We start from the raw sequence: 14,329 nt of genomic DNA on the forward strand, positions 1-14,329 counted from the left end.
AGCGCAAATGGGAAAATTAAAATAATCTTATCATCTCCCAGTCATGTCTGTATGTGCTTTTCTACCATTATCAAATTTCTCTTAATTGTGCCAATTTTTTTTTTCTGGCTGATACTTTATAGTTTAAGGTTATGAGTTGTAATGAAGAAATGATTCCTTTCAGATGACTGAAGTGACATGTACTAAATTTTCCTAAAGACAGTCTAGGATGTATGAAACAGTGCATGGTGTAACAAATATGGTTTTATTCATATGCAATATTGAACGTATCAACAGTGAAAAATAATAACAGCATGATAGAATCTCTTTTATTCCTTAATAGATCCCTCAGTAGAAGCAATTAAAATATAAAGTAAATCATTAACTTTTGAACTTTGACAGAAAAAAATTCTATCCATTTCTGACAAGTAGACATTATCTCATAGTATCCACAGCCATCTCATGCTTATTACCCTTGCCTGGTCTTAAGTGTGACTTTTGGACACACAACACAATGTTTCCTAATATTTAATAGTACAATGGCTTTTTATAGTCTATTTAATTTTATTTAGTAATTTAAAGAATGAAGAGTTAAGATTCCTCAGATTTTTGTGTTGTTGCTGGAGGTGCACTTGAACAAAAAGAAAAACACAGCATCTAGCCCTATACTTAATGCCACATGACCACATCCTCTCTAGAATGAATCTATTCAGAGTTCCTAGAGAAATGCAAGTACATTATTCATTTTCCTAGTGTATCACATTTTTTACTACAGGTACCACTAATTATTTTGGCTGCATTCCATCAAGGCCAGATGTTAATTGAATGAAATATTTATAATGTAAAACCATTGAATAAAAAATGTATGCTCACTTAAGCAACAGGTTGTAGAACTCAAGCCAATCACATATTTTGGAGAAGCTGAAGAAGGAGGCATGATGTGGGTTACATTCATAATGTCAGGGTAAGGTTCTGAACTCAACCCAGAGAAACCTGATAATTGTTGGAACCAACTAAAGCTCGGCTACTTCTGGATTTGTTGTAACAAAATCTTGCTGCCAAAGGTATTGATGGGTTCACACAGTGAAAAATCACAATAACAATGTTCAAGTAAATCATAAAAATACAGAAGGTGGTTATTATAGGGAAGAGGAAAGGAAAGTTATAAAGTTATGATAGAAATATCAAAAATACATTTTTCTGAACTTTTAAAAAATTTAACTTTGTTTATAATCTAGGGTGGAAAAGCAAGAAAATGTAGTTTGTTCAATAAATGGTTTCACTCAGTGATCAATAGCAATCATTCAACAAGTGAAAATAAAAATTATATTTATTCAATGTAGCCATCAGTTCAGGCAGAAGGGAAGCTTATGATGGTTTTCTAGTAAAAAAAAAAAAAAAAAAAAAAAAAAAAAAAAAAAACAGACAAAAGTCATTTTTAAGAAGGAATTTTGACTGAAAAAGAAATAAAGAACTTCTTGAGTGCATTCTTCTCAGCAAAAATGAACTTGGCTTATGCTTAATTTCACATAGTATAAAGCTAAATATTTCATGTGGTTTTTAAGTTCTAGGAAGAAATTCATGGAAACAAATGTAGAAAATGACCCTAAAATTTTAAATATGAAAACTATAATAGACTTACAATTAGGGATAATAATAATAACTAATAATAACATAATAACTAATCTACTAGTGTCCTCCAAACATAAAGAACATAGCTTTTTAAATTATTATTTGGAAAATCTGGAATTTTATTTCTGATCATCTTTATATCTTCTGAAAATATAGATTCCTGAATCATATATCATAGAAAGTTTGTTAGGCTCCATATTTTTCCTGAAGTTTGAAGACTGTATTTCTGAGTGACGATTATCACAGAAACAAAGTCCATTTGTTCCTTAAAAATACTCGATGTGTCTTACACACAGTAAGCACCAAATAATATGGTGAATTGAACTAAATTATTTCCACTTTCTGTTCAGAGATTAATGTGTCTCTTGGACTCACACTAGAGAGGTGGTGTCTCACACGTGTGGATTAATGAGTTACATCTGTAACCAAAAATATCCATGGAAAACCTGATAAATTGATCCATATCTGTTTTATTAATCAAGCCCAGTACAGAAGGGCTTTCTTGTGATTATACTATATTTTGGAGATAAATAGAGTGGGGAAACCACAGGTCAATTTAGAAGTTGTTTGAAACACTGAAGAACGTATGGTTCTATTACATGAGAGCAATAAAGTCAATCCTTGATGGCTGTAGTGCTGATATATAAGTATTATTAATATTCTGAATGTATAATTTTACTGAAGAACATACGACAGTGTCCAAGAAGACCCTAAGCATCTAATATGTAATTTATTTCTTGTTGCCACTCTCTTCCTTCCTAATTTTTTTCTAAATAAAAAAAAAATTTTTTTTTTAAGCTAGCATGTCTTGAACAGCCTTTAGTTGAAGCAGATGACTAGAAATCAGAAGTCCCAGATTCTATCCTTGATTCTCCTACCAACCGGGAATGTGGCCTTGGGCAAGTCATGAGAGTAAATCTACAATAAAAGAGAGGTATAATGCCTTACATATGCCTGGTGCTTTATGATCTTACACAGCATTTTCAAATACAATATATTATTTAAATCTTCCTCACAGCATCCTAAGAGGAGTCTGGCAGTTATTAACAATCCCTGTTATAGAGAGTAGAAATTTGAGACCCAGAGACACTAAATCACTTCTCAATATCAAATGTCAGGGCCAGAAACAGACATATATGATGATTCCAAGCTGGTCTTTGTCTTCTTTCCCATACACCACACTACCCTGCTGCAGTACCTCCAAAGCTGAACTGTCCAGTATGGAGCCATGAGCCATAGGTGGTGATACAATACTTGAAATGTGGCTAGTCCCAACCGAGACATACACTGGGTATAAAATACAGTATTTCTAAGACCTTGAACAAAAAAATCAGAGTGCAAACTATCTCATTAATATTTTTACATTGATTCCACATCAAAATAATATTTTTATATCTTCATTTCAATAAACTGTATGATTAAAATTAATCTCACCTGTCCCCTTAACTTCTTTAATGCTTTAATGTGGCTGTTAGAAAATGTCAAGTCACATACATAGCTCACAGTGCTTCTGTTCGTCAGAGCTGGACTGAGGATTTCCTTGTTCAGAGCCCACAGGGTGGACTTCACGGTCCTGGACTTCTTTATACACCTGCCGTGATGTGCCTGAGACTAATTTCCAAAAATTCTGTCAAACACAGAGCAGTATAGATTTGGAGTAATGATTTAGTCATTCTCACCCATCTTCCACAGGCAGAGAAAAAGTCAGACTTTATTAATCGATGCCTCAAATTGCTCATTTATTAAAAGGCCTCATTTTATACTTGCCGAATGTTTGGAAAGCTTAGAGTAAACATACCTTGGAAAGAAGTATAAACTATATTTATGACTCTGAAGCACAGCTTATTTTTAAATGGGTTCCCATTAACATTATGAGTGAATGAGATACTGGATGATTAGGTGATACAAGTAATGTAAAATAATAATGATACATAAATTTATTATAAAATGTAGTATATTTTATTCCTCCTATCAACTCTTTAAGATATTTTATATATAATCCCTAAAGAAGTAGCTTCTTTCTGTTTTGAAAAATCTAAGTGAAAGTCCTCAGGAAAAATGGTAAATTAAAATTTCTTATTTAGCAGAAAAATGCATATAGTAAAAATAAACCAAAATAGCTCAAATTATTGAAAACTAACATCTATTTGGTATTTATTATGTAGTCTTGGGCACTATATTAAGAGTTAAACCAAGATTATCTCATTTAGAGATTTGAAAATTAGCAACAATGAGAAGAAACAGAGTTCTTAAGTATTACTTCCTCTTCCTTCCATGCTGTTTGAAGTCACAATGTGAGCTATAGAGACAATATTAGAATATAAGGTAATGTTGAGTAATAAGATCAAAAATCAGCATTCAAAGAGGGCACAAGGGAGTAGAACATGTTTTTGAAAAATAGTTGTTATTGTTTGGTCACTAAGTTGTGTCCAACTCTTGGAGACCCCATGGACTGTAGCCCCCGAGGCTCCTCTGTCCATGGGATTTCCCAGGCAAGAATACAGGAGTGGGTTGCCATGCCCTTCTCCAGGGGATCTTCCCGACCCAGGGATCGAACCACATTTCCTGCTTTGCACCAGGGAAGCCTTTTGAAACATACATACTTACAAACAAGATTATATGAAGGAGGAATTACTCTTCACTTTCTAAAAGTTTCTTAATGGTACAATAGAAATCTTTACAACAACGTTCTCCAAGGTGTTAAAATTTACCTATTATTTACAAAGCAAAGGTCCCATTTAAACAAAATATAACTATATGAGTTTCAGAGATTTGTTTTCCTCTATGCGTTATAACCACTTGAAGGATTCAACCTTAAATATTTTCTGGAAAAATAAGAAATGAATATAAATAAACTAAAAAGGGACAATGGAGTATTATTCAGCCATTAAAAAAAATACATTTGAATCAGTTCTAATGAGGTGGATGAAACTGGAGCCTATTATACAGAGTGAAGTAAGCCAGAAAGAAAAACACCAATACAGTATACTAACGCATATATATGGAATTTAGAAAGATGGTAACAATAACCCTGTGTACGAGACAGCAAAAGAGACACTGATGTATAGAACAGTCTTATGGACTCTGTGGGAGAGGGAGAGGGTGGGAAGATTTGGGAGAATGGCATTGAAACATGTAAAATATCATGTATGAAATGAGTTGCCAGTCCAGGTTCGATGCACGATACTGGATGCTTGGGGCTGGTGCACTGGGACGACCCAGAGGGATGGAATGGGGAGGGAGGAGGGAGGAGGGTTCAGGATGGGGAACACATGTATACCTGTGGTGGATTCATTTTGATATTTGGCAAATCTAATACAGTTATGTTAAGTTTAAAAATAAAATAAAATTAAAAAAAAAAAAAATAAATAAATAAATAAAAATAAATCGATTTAGTCCTCTTAAAAAAAAAATAAATAAATAAAAAAATAAAAAGGGATCTAAATCAAAATGGCACTGAAAATCATAAAACAGTGAAAACTAAAGGTTTTAAGTTTTTATACAATAAAAATAAAATGCTACCTTTGAAGGTTGACAATAAAAATTGTCTATGTAAGCTAATAACATATAATATTTTTTAAGATTTCAAATTGTTACCAATTTCTTAATGTTCATTCTTACCTGAAGTTAAATAAAAAGAAAAACAGTAACACTAGCCAAGTCTGGGTAGCAGAATTGTAGATATTTCTGTCCTTATTTATACTTTTTTATAGTAATTCTTGAATAAACATGTACTGCTTTTATAATAGGTGAATAGAAAAGTTGTAATCAACTCCAAAAATGACTGCAAATAAGAAAAACAATATCTTGGTGAGAGGCTGGTGTAAAATGCAAATTTTGTTCTCAACCATAAAATTGTAAAATAATTATATATTTTATAGGTTCTTCTTTTGAGGCATTGTTGCCCTTCCTTTGATTCAACATAAAACATCCTGTGAACTATTTTTCAGTTTCTCTAGATAGTGAAGGTAAAAGCTAGGTTGGATTTTCTAGATTTTCTTAAGAAAGCAGTTTCCCCTCAGCCGTGTACATGAGTATAAAGATCAAGGTTGTAATATGTGCACTTAAAGCTCAAAGTTGTTATTACAGTAACCAGAAAACCAGAGCATCATGTAAAGCGCACCTCTTCTATAAAACAAACTGGCTATCAGTCATTTCTAATGGTGTCTACAAGCTGGCCTTAGTCTTAGACCTTGAGATGTGTAAAACGTCATGTGAGAATATGTTATACAATCATATCTCAGCAGGATAGTGATCATAGTGATCCTAAAAATAGTGAAATACAGAGCTGTTTTAGGCTTCCATTTCAAGTATTCATAGAGAAATAGTTGGTCAGCTAACTTCTTTTATAACAACAACACTAAAATTTAACTACAAAGAAAACTCAGAAATGAGTTCCTTGTGCCATTTAATCATTAAACTGTAAATCCACAGACCATTAGTGCTGAAAGGGGCCTTCTAGATTATCTCATCTACTACCAACATTCTATAGATGAGAAAACTAAGGAGCATAAAAATTGTTTTCTCAGGAAAAAATGAAATCACTGAAAAATATCCCAAAGTATCTAGGAATTTCTAGAAGCTTACCTAAGAAAGGGGAGAATAAAATGGCAACCCACTCCAGTGTTCTTGCCTGGAGAATCCCAAGGACAGAGGAGCCTGGTGGGCGGCCATCTATGGGGTCACACAGAGTCGGACACGACTGAAGCAACTTAGCAGCAGCAGCAGCACCTAAGAAAGGCTAGGTATTTCAAAGGCTACCAGAAGTTGATAGTTCAGTTGTGGGTACTCCTGTGCAAGAAAGAAAATATACTAATGTTGACTAATATTCATATCATATGTTAAAAGCACATTTCCAGTGAATCCCTATTAAGTAAAAACCAAAAGCATAACAAAGCCAATGATTTCAGACCAGATCCCTCACTCCTTACTCAGCTTCCTCTCTTCTGTGAGTTAAATAATTGAAAGGAACTTTCTTTGCCACTTTTCAGATACAAATTGTTTGTTACCATGAGAAATTGGCTACTCCCACAATTACTGGTAGACCAAAAAATAGTGTAACATTCATTCCTAGAGTTTAAAAAGAGTGTCAAAATCCTCCTGATTTTATGCATTTACGAAAGCATGCTTATAATAAAATTGTATGTATTAAAAACATATTCCTCATCCCCCTCCTAAAAAAAATACATACTAGACATTACGGAGATTCTCCTGGAACAAGTAAATATTAAGGCTCTTTTTTCTAAATTTGTCTAAGAAACTGAGATAGTAACACTTGATCATAAGGAAAATATAACAGTGCATGCAATCCTACTGTCATCCATAAAATGGGAATAGGAGTAGATTCTCACAGAGCTGTTTAAGGATTAAGTCAATAATAGATGTAAAATGCTTAGTACAGTGTGTGGAACATAGTTAACATTCGCTCAGTGTCAGATAGTAGTCACCCTACTGATGTTACTTAAAACACACTAGCTCCTCCACACACACCTTTCCCCTCAAGCAAACCAAACTCCTGAGATCCCCTCTTGTTTTCATGGCCCCATGTCCTCGCATGCTGACCCCTCTTTCCACATGTCCTTTCCCTACTTCCCCTGGCGGAAGCTTCAGCTCTGAAACTTCCTCCTCTTACTTGTCTCCCCTCCTCCCAGTGCCTGACTTAGTTGCTTTCACTCATTTCCCAAGGTGCCCTGTAATATGCCTCTTCTAGCGATTGAATCGTGACTTTTTTTTAAACTTGATTTCTCTCCTCTAACACACACACGTACGCACTAAACTGGAAATGCGTCACACTCAATGCATTGCACACACATTTTTGTATCCCTATGCTGCTGCTGCTGCTGCTGCTGCTGCTAAGTCGCTTCAGTTGTGTCCGACTCTGTGAGACCCCATAGACGGCAGCCCACCAGGCTCCCCCGTCCCTGGGATTCTCCAGGCAAGAACACTGGAGTGGGCTGTCATTTCCTTCTCCAATGCATGAAAGTGAAAAGTCAAAGTGAAGTCGCTCAGTCGTGTCCAACACTTAGCAACCACAGGGACTGCAGCCTACCAGGCTCCTCCGTCCATGGGATTTTCCGGACAAGAGTACTGGAGTGGGGTGCCATTGCCTTCTCCGTGTATCCCTATAGAAACATCTATTTAAATGAATGAACTAATGCCTGTGTAAATATACAAGTGGCTTTTTTTTCCTCATAAGTAGTTATGAGGCTAGAATGTATATCTTGTGACCTCAGTTTTGAAGGGGAAAGAGGGTGAAGCATGTCATGGGAAAAGTTGGGGGACACAACTCCACAGCCCTGGCCCTGCCACAAGACTAACCCTGTGGTCTTCAGCGAGTCATTTAACTCTCTGGGCTCACTCTCCTTAGTAGAATGAATGAATTGGGCAAAATGGTCTCTGAGGACTCAGTGCCAGCTTTTAAGTGATGCTAAACATTGGTTCATCTCAGTAGTTCTCGAACTTTAGCAGAGGTCAGAATCATCAGGTGGGCTTATGAAAATACTGATTCCTGGTCAGGGGGTCTGAGAGGGAGCCCCAGAATTTGCATATCTAGCAAGTTCCCAGGTGACGCTGAGGCTGCTATGTGTGTGGTGGGGGGTGTCCCACACTTTGAGGACCAGTGATTAATCTTCTTAACACAGGATATCCTGACACTGTCCGCCACCTGGCAGAGAGCAAGTTCACGGCAGGGTGAAAGCAAGGAAACCCAGGCTTCTGGGAAGCTGCCATCAGGAAGGTTGGGTGCCTGTGGGTGCGTTCCAAGAGTGGCCACGGAAGGCAGACTTTGCTGACTGTAACAATTCTGTAAAGGCCCAACTTGTGGGGAAGGGGCAGCCAGAGATCACACTGCTGCCCTGCACAGAAAACAAATTCCAGGGTTTGATCCATCTGTTAAAACCGACTGCTTCTCAAGTCATAGTGGATCACAGTCGCCATCTAGTGATAGCTTTGAGTTACTGCATCTAGAGACTACAGAATGAAGTGATGCTTTCATTGGGAAACTATTTTTACAAAAGTGTTTAAGATGAGAACTTCTGAGAACAAACTCTAATGTACGCTGGTCTTGTCTTCATTTGTACCTAGGCACTATAGAAATAAACAGGTACATATCACTATGTGCTAGGCACTGTTCTAACACTACATCTGTGGGTCAGTTATTCACAGCAACCCAATAACAATTATTATGCCCACTTTATAGACAGGAACTATAGCTACAGATATGCAAAGAAATTAAGCTTGCCTGAGGCTGCCCAACCAGTAGAGTGGTAGAGCTGGGATTGAACCTAAACAGTTGCTGGAGAGATACTGCTCTAGCCAGTCTCTCTTATATCAGCCGTTTAAATGCACAGGTAATGGAAACAATTGATACCCGTACAGTAGCCCCACCTTTATCATGGTTTTGTTTTCTGCGGTTTGTTACAGTCAACAACCATCTGAAAACATCAAATGAAAAATTCCAGAAATAATTCATAATAAGCTTTACATCGCATGCCATTCTGAGTAGCATGATGAAATCTTGTGCCTTCTTGCCCCAACCCACCCAAGAGAGTATTAATATCATCCCTTTGACCCATTAGTTAGTCATTTAGGAGCCGGTTCAGTTATCAGATCAACCATGGTGGTATCTCAGTGCTGTGTTCAAGTCACACTTATTTTACCTAATAATGACCTCAAAGCCCCAGAGCAGTTATACTGGTAATTAGGATATGCCTAAGCCTTGCAGGCCACAGTCCATGGGGTCACAAAGAGTCAGACACAACTGAGCAACTAAGCACAGCACAAGAGGAGCTATAAAGCATTTCTTCTAAATGATAAAGGGGAAGTTCTTGACTTCATAAGGAAAAAAGAAAAACATGCTGAGGCTGCTAAGATCTACAGTAAAAACAAAGTTTCTATCTATGAAATTGTGAAGAAGAAAAAAGAAAACCATGCAAGTTTTGCAGTCACATTATAAACTATAAAAATTATGGCCCCAGTGTGTGATAAGTACTTAATTAAAATGGAAAAGATATTAACTTTGTACAATAAGATATTTTGAGAGAGAGACCACATTTACATAACTTTCATTATACCATTTTGTTATAATTGTTCTATTTTGTTATTACTGTTAATCTCTTACTGTGATTAATTTATAAATTAAATTTTATCATAGGTATGTAGATATAGGAAAAAACATAGTACATAGGGCTTGGTACTATCCAAGGTTTCAGGCATCCAGTGGGATCTTGTACTGTATCCCCCACAGATAAGGGGGTACTGCTATGAACAGTTACCAGTTCCCAGATACGGGTTTGAAATTTTTATAAAATATATATTGAAGCATTTAATTTTTTCAATTCTTCCAAATGAAATCAGCTTATGTGGAATAACTAAAGAAATGTTTCTACCTACAAAAGATACCACAATGCAAAAAAAAAAAAAAAAAATAAGAACCAACTAGGAATCAACTTCAAACTTGCTCTGCAACTTTGGTCAGGATGCTTAACCTCTCTGGGTCCTGCTTCCTTCATCTATGAAGTAGAACAGGTGCAAATGTAATTTACACGGCTGGAAGTTCTTTAAAGCTAGATTACATTTTTGAGACACTACTCAACTTATCCAATGACTGTGGTCAAGAGAACAAATAGGGAGACAGTGGGTAGTAACCAGACTGGTTTTTCTCAAATTGTCCTGCACACAGGAAAGGCAAGAGGACAGCAAGTTTGATCTCCTGGTCTATTACGCAGAAGTGCTAGAGGTAACAATGACACTCGCAGTGAATGCACAGAAGTAAAGAGCTCAGGGACGGAGGTCTGCGTTTCGTTTCTCCTCCTGGGCGCTGCCCTCAGCCTGTACACCTGAGCGCTACACCGCTGGGTGTCCCTGCCTTCCAAGAGTCCTCACTAAAGCACTTTTGCAGAAAAGTTGAATCTTTGCTGGTGGATTGAGATCTAACTCCCCTCACTCCAGACTTCTTTTATCAGAGATTTCCTGGATTTAAAAGCCTGGTCGCTGCTAATCCTTTTAACTCCCTAAGACTTCTCAGTTACCAAAGCATGTCTAACCTCAATAACTACAAGATCGTTATCAAACCAAAATATTGACCCTAGTGGTACAGAGATACAAATGCTGGCTATTGCTTGGTGCTGAGTTCTGACCGGATAGAGAAATGAATATTTCCAGCACCTGATACAGGATCTTTTGGACAGAACACGTGAATGTAATTATGTATTACAATGTACATACTTTCCCTTCAAAGAGTTCAGGTTTCTATAAGGTTACTTCTAAAATAAAGATACTCAAAATAAGGTAAGGTAATGGTGCCCAAGTAATAAGGACTCAGGATAAGTCTTTATGGAGAGATCCTAAAACTTGCTGATATCAAAAATGTTTCCTCAGTATCTAAAACAATCAAACTCAAAGAAACAGGAATAGAATGGTAATTGCCAGGGACTGAGGGGAGCTGGTGTTGGAGAAGACTCTTGAGAGTCCCTTGAACTGCAAGGAGATCCAACCAGTCCATTCTGAAGGAGATCAGCCCTGGGATTTCTTTGGAAGGAATGATGCTAAAGCTGAAACTCCAGTACTTTGGCCACCTCATGCGAAGAGTTGACTCGTTGGAAAAGACTCTGATGCTGGGAGGGATTGGGGGCAGGAGGCGAAGGGGACGACAGAGGATGAGATGGCTGGATGGCATCACTGACTTGATGGATGTGAGTCTCAGTGAACTCCGGGAGTTGGTGATGGACAGGGAGGCCTGGCGTGCTGCGATTCATGGGGTCGCAAAGAGTCGGACACAACTGAGCGACTAAACTGAACTGAACTGAGGGGAACAAAACTGGAGAGTTGCTGTTCAGTGGGTATAAAAGTTCATGTGAGATGAATAAGTTCTAGAGATCCGCTGGAGAACACTGTATTGATGGTTAATGATGCTACGTGTGTGTGCATAGCCACTCAGTCGTGTCCGACTCTTTTCGACACCATGGACTGTGCCTCTCAGGCTCCTCTGTCCATGGAATTTTCCAGGCAAGAATACTGGAGTGGATTGTCATTTCCTACTCCATAATGATGCTGTACTATATCTTTAAGAACTTAAGAGGTTAGATCTTGTGTCATCTGTTCTTACCATGAAAGAAAGAAAGGGGGGAGGAAAGAAGAAAGGAACGAAAGATTGTTGCTGTCCATGTAAGGCAGACTTTAAAAACTAATAACTTTGAGATACTGGTTTTTTAGGGAAATAGGACTAGTTTTCAACATTATTCTTTGTGATCCATGCAATGTCATATAACCATAGCTTTCTTCAAAATTTATATTTAAAACACTATGCATTTATCAAAATAAGTATTACATTTTAAAAGAACTACAGAGGCTCTCATAATTTCTGATGCAAAATAAATAAACAAACAAACGGAACATTTCTTAAACTTTGATCTTGTGGTAATTTCATTTTCCAAAATAGGGAAGCCTAGGGTAAAATTAATTTTCCGAAACTTATAAACCTCTACTTGTGTTAGTTAATTCAACTTCAGAATTAATTTTTTGAAGTGAAAGGAATTTTTAATTCCAGAGGTTCCGGGATACGTCAGCACCTTGTCAAGGTTGAGCCACGTTTCGCAACAGTGACATTCACTGCCACGTGGACTCCACTCTGAGATAGAATCCTAAACCAGGCAATCAGCCTGATCCAGTGCGATGTTTCTAGATGTTCTTTTATAAAATAGTTTCAAAGACCCATGACTAGAGAATTACAAAATCATGCCTTCCGTTTAGGACATGTTTATAAATATGCATAATGGAAGCTTAGCTCTCCACTCTTTCAAGAAGTACAAGGTAAAAGTCCATGGTTCAGTTCAAAGGAATGTTAAATATCAGCCTGAGATTTATACTCTTGGGAAAGAATGTTACAGTGGAAAAAGGGAAGAAATGTGCTTGGTTTGTGAGCCAGTGGCTCTTTTGTGAGAACCAGAGTCTTGAACTTTGAGGCAGCCGTGTTGTACTGAGCGTGGCCACAAAGATCTGGGGACAGTGCCATGACATCACCCATATATGATTGCTGCTGCTGCTGCTGCTAAGTCACTTCAGTCATGTCCGACTCTGTGTGACCCCATAGACGGCAGCCCACCAGGCTCCCCCGTCCCTGGGATTCTCCAGGCAAGAACACTGGAGTGGGTTGCCATTTCCTTCTCCAATGCGTGAAAGTGAAAAGTGAAACTGAAGTCACTCAGCCGTGTCCGAATCGTAGCGACCCCATGGACTGCAGCCTACCAGAGAGAGGAAATGCTTTGAGGGTGTAGCCAAAATCACCATAAATCTGCACAAAGTCAAAACTAAGTGAACAGTATTTTTCAAATAGATACTGGAATTATTTGATGTACATGCAAAGTAAACAGAAGGAACCCCAAACTCCAAGGAAATACGGTTTCTTTGTCAGGTCCCCTCTTTTTCAGAGAATGCCTCCTTTACCACATTTTAGCTTGTCTGATGGATACTATTATAATTAGCTATAAATTTTTTATAGATAAAGACATGAAATTCTAACAACATATAAAGCAAGGACCTTACTATCTTCTCTATTGTTGTGTCCCCAGAAATTAGAATGATACTTTGTGTACAGCTAGTACTAAGCAAATTTTTGTTGAATGAATGAACAAAAACTGGAATAAATTGCTAAGTCAAACGAAAATACAGAAAGTAAAAAGGAATCTTCTCTTCCTAATTGTTTTCATGTAAAAAGCCATATTGTCAGCTGAAATCTAATAAAAATTACAAGAGAAAATTTTCTGTCTGGGGAGCAGCTCTTATCTAATGTACTTTTTTCTCAGCTGCCAGCCTGGGGTTCTCATTGCCCCATATATTTACAACATACGTTGGCATAGACTGAGCATAACAGATCTTTATCTTGAGTTTCACCAGTTTTTATGTAGTCTACATACTTCACCCCATCTTTATCATTTTTGACAAGTGAATATCATCAAACTGAAGAGTTAAACAAAAAATTGAATAATTAACAGGCTGGCAACCACAAATGTTCATTTCTTTTGACCACCTACTCAATTCTAAGATTCTAATTTGTCTTAAATTTACAGCAGTTCACTCTTCTTTAAATTTTTTTTTTTTTACATCAGTCCATTTACCCTAACCAGTTCTGACCTCAAGCTCAAGGGGAGCCTTTTTTCAATTGCCGTCATTCTATCTGGTCACAGGTATTGCATAGCAATGGATTAAAGCTAGTAGAGAGAGAAAAATATGAAACAAAAAAGGAAATATCCTTTTAGGAAAGTTAATGAGAAAACAGAAGCCTCACACATCTAAGGTATGGACCTGCCTGGAATCTGGTCTGGATTTTAGAGGCCGTTATCACTCAGCCTCAACTGGATCCACGTGAATCTATTCTTTTGTCCAATGTTGTATCCAATGTTTTTTTGAGATCCTTGACTCAAAGACCTTTTAGAAATGTGTATAAGTCATTCTAAAGTGAGACAATGAATTAGATACATTCTAGTAGAAAGTCAAGGGGAGAGAAAGTAAATCTTTCCCATCCCCCTTTTGTTGACATTACATTGTAAAAATAGATTTGGGGAGGAGCCTAGAGGAGGAATTTCAGTTAAGCTAATGTACTTACATGGAGAAGGCAATGGCAACCCACTCCAGCACTCTTGCCTGGAAAATCCCATGGACGGAGGAGCCTGGTAGGCTGCAGTCCATGGGGTCACGAAGAGTCAGACACGACTGAGCAACT

General features: G+C 37.3%; 1 protein-coding gene across 2 annotated transcripts in view; it reads left to right on the forward strand.

Moving 5' to 3' along the window:
• COL8A1 (collagen type VIII alpha 1 chain) overlaps positions 1–14,329 on the forward strand; it is a 169,514-nt gene that overhangs the window by 107,313 nt on the left and 47,872 nt on the right. The gene's annotated exons all lie outside the window — the stretch shown is intronic.

Source organism: Bubalus kerabau, chromosome 2 (genome assembly GCF_029407905.1).
Source record: "Bubalus kerabau isolate K-KA32 ecotype Philippines breed swamp buffalo chromosome 2, PCC_UOA_SB_1v2, whole genome shotgun sequence".
In the NCBI taxonomy this organism is placed as follows: domain Eukaryota; kingdom Metazoa; phylum Chordata; class Mammalia; order Artiodactyla; family Bovidae; genus Bubalus; species Bubalus kerabau.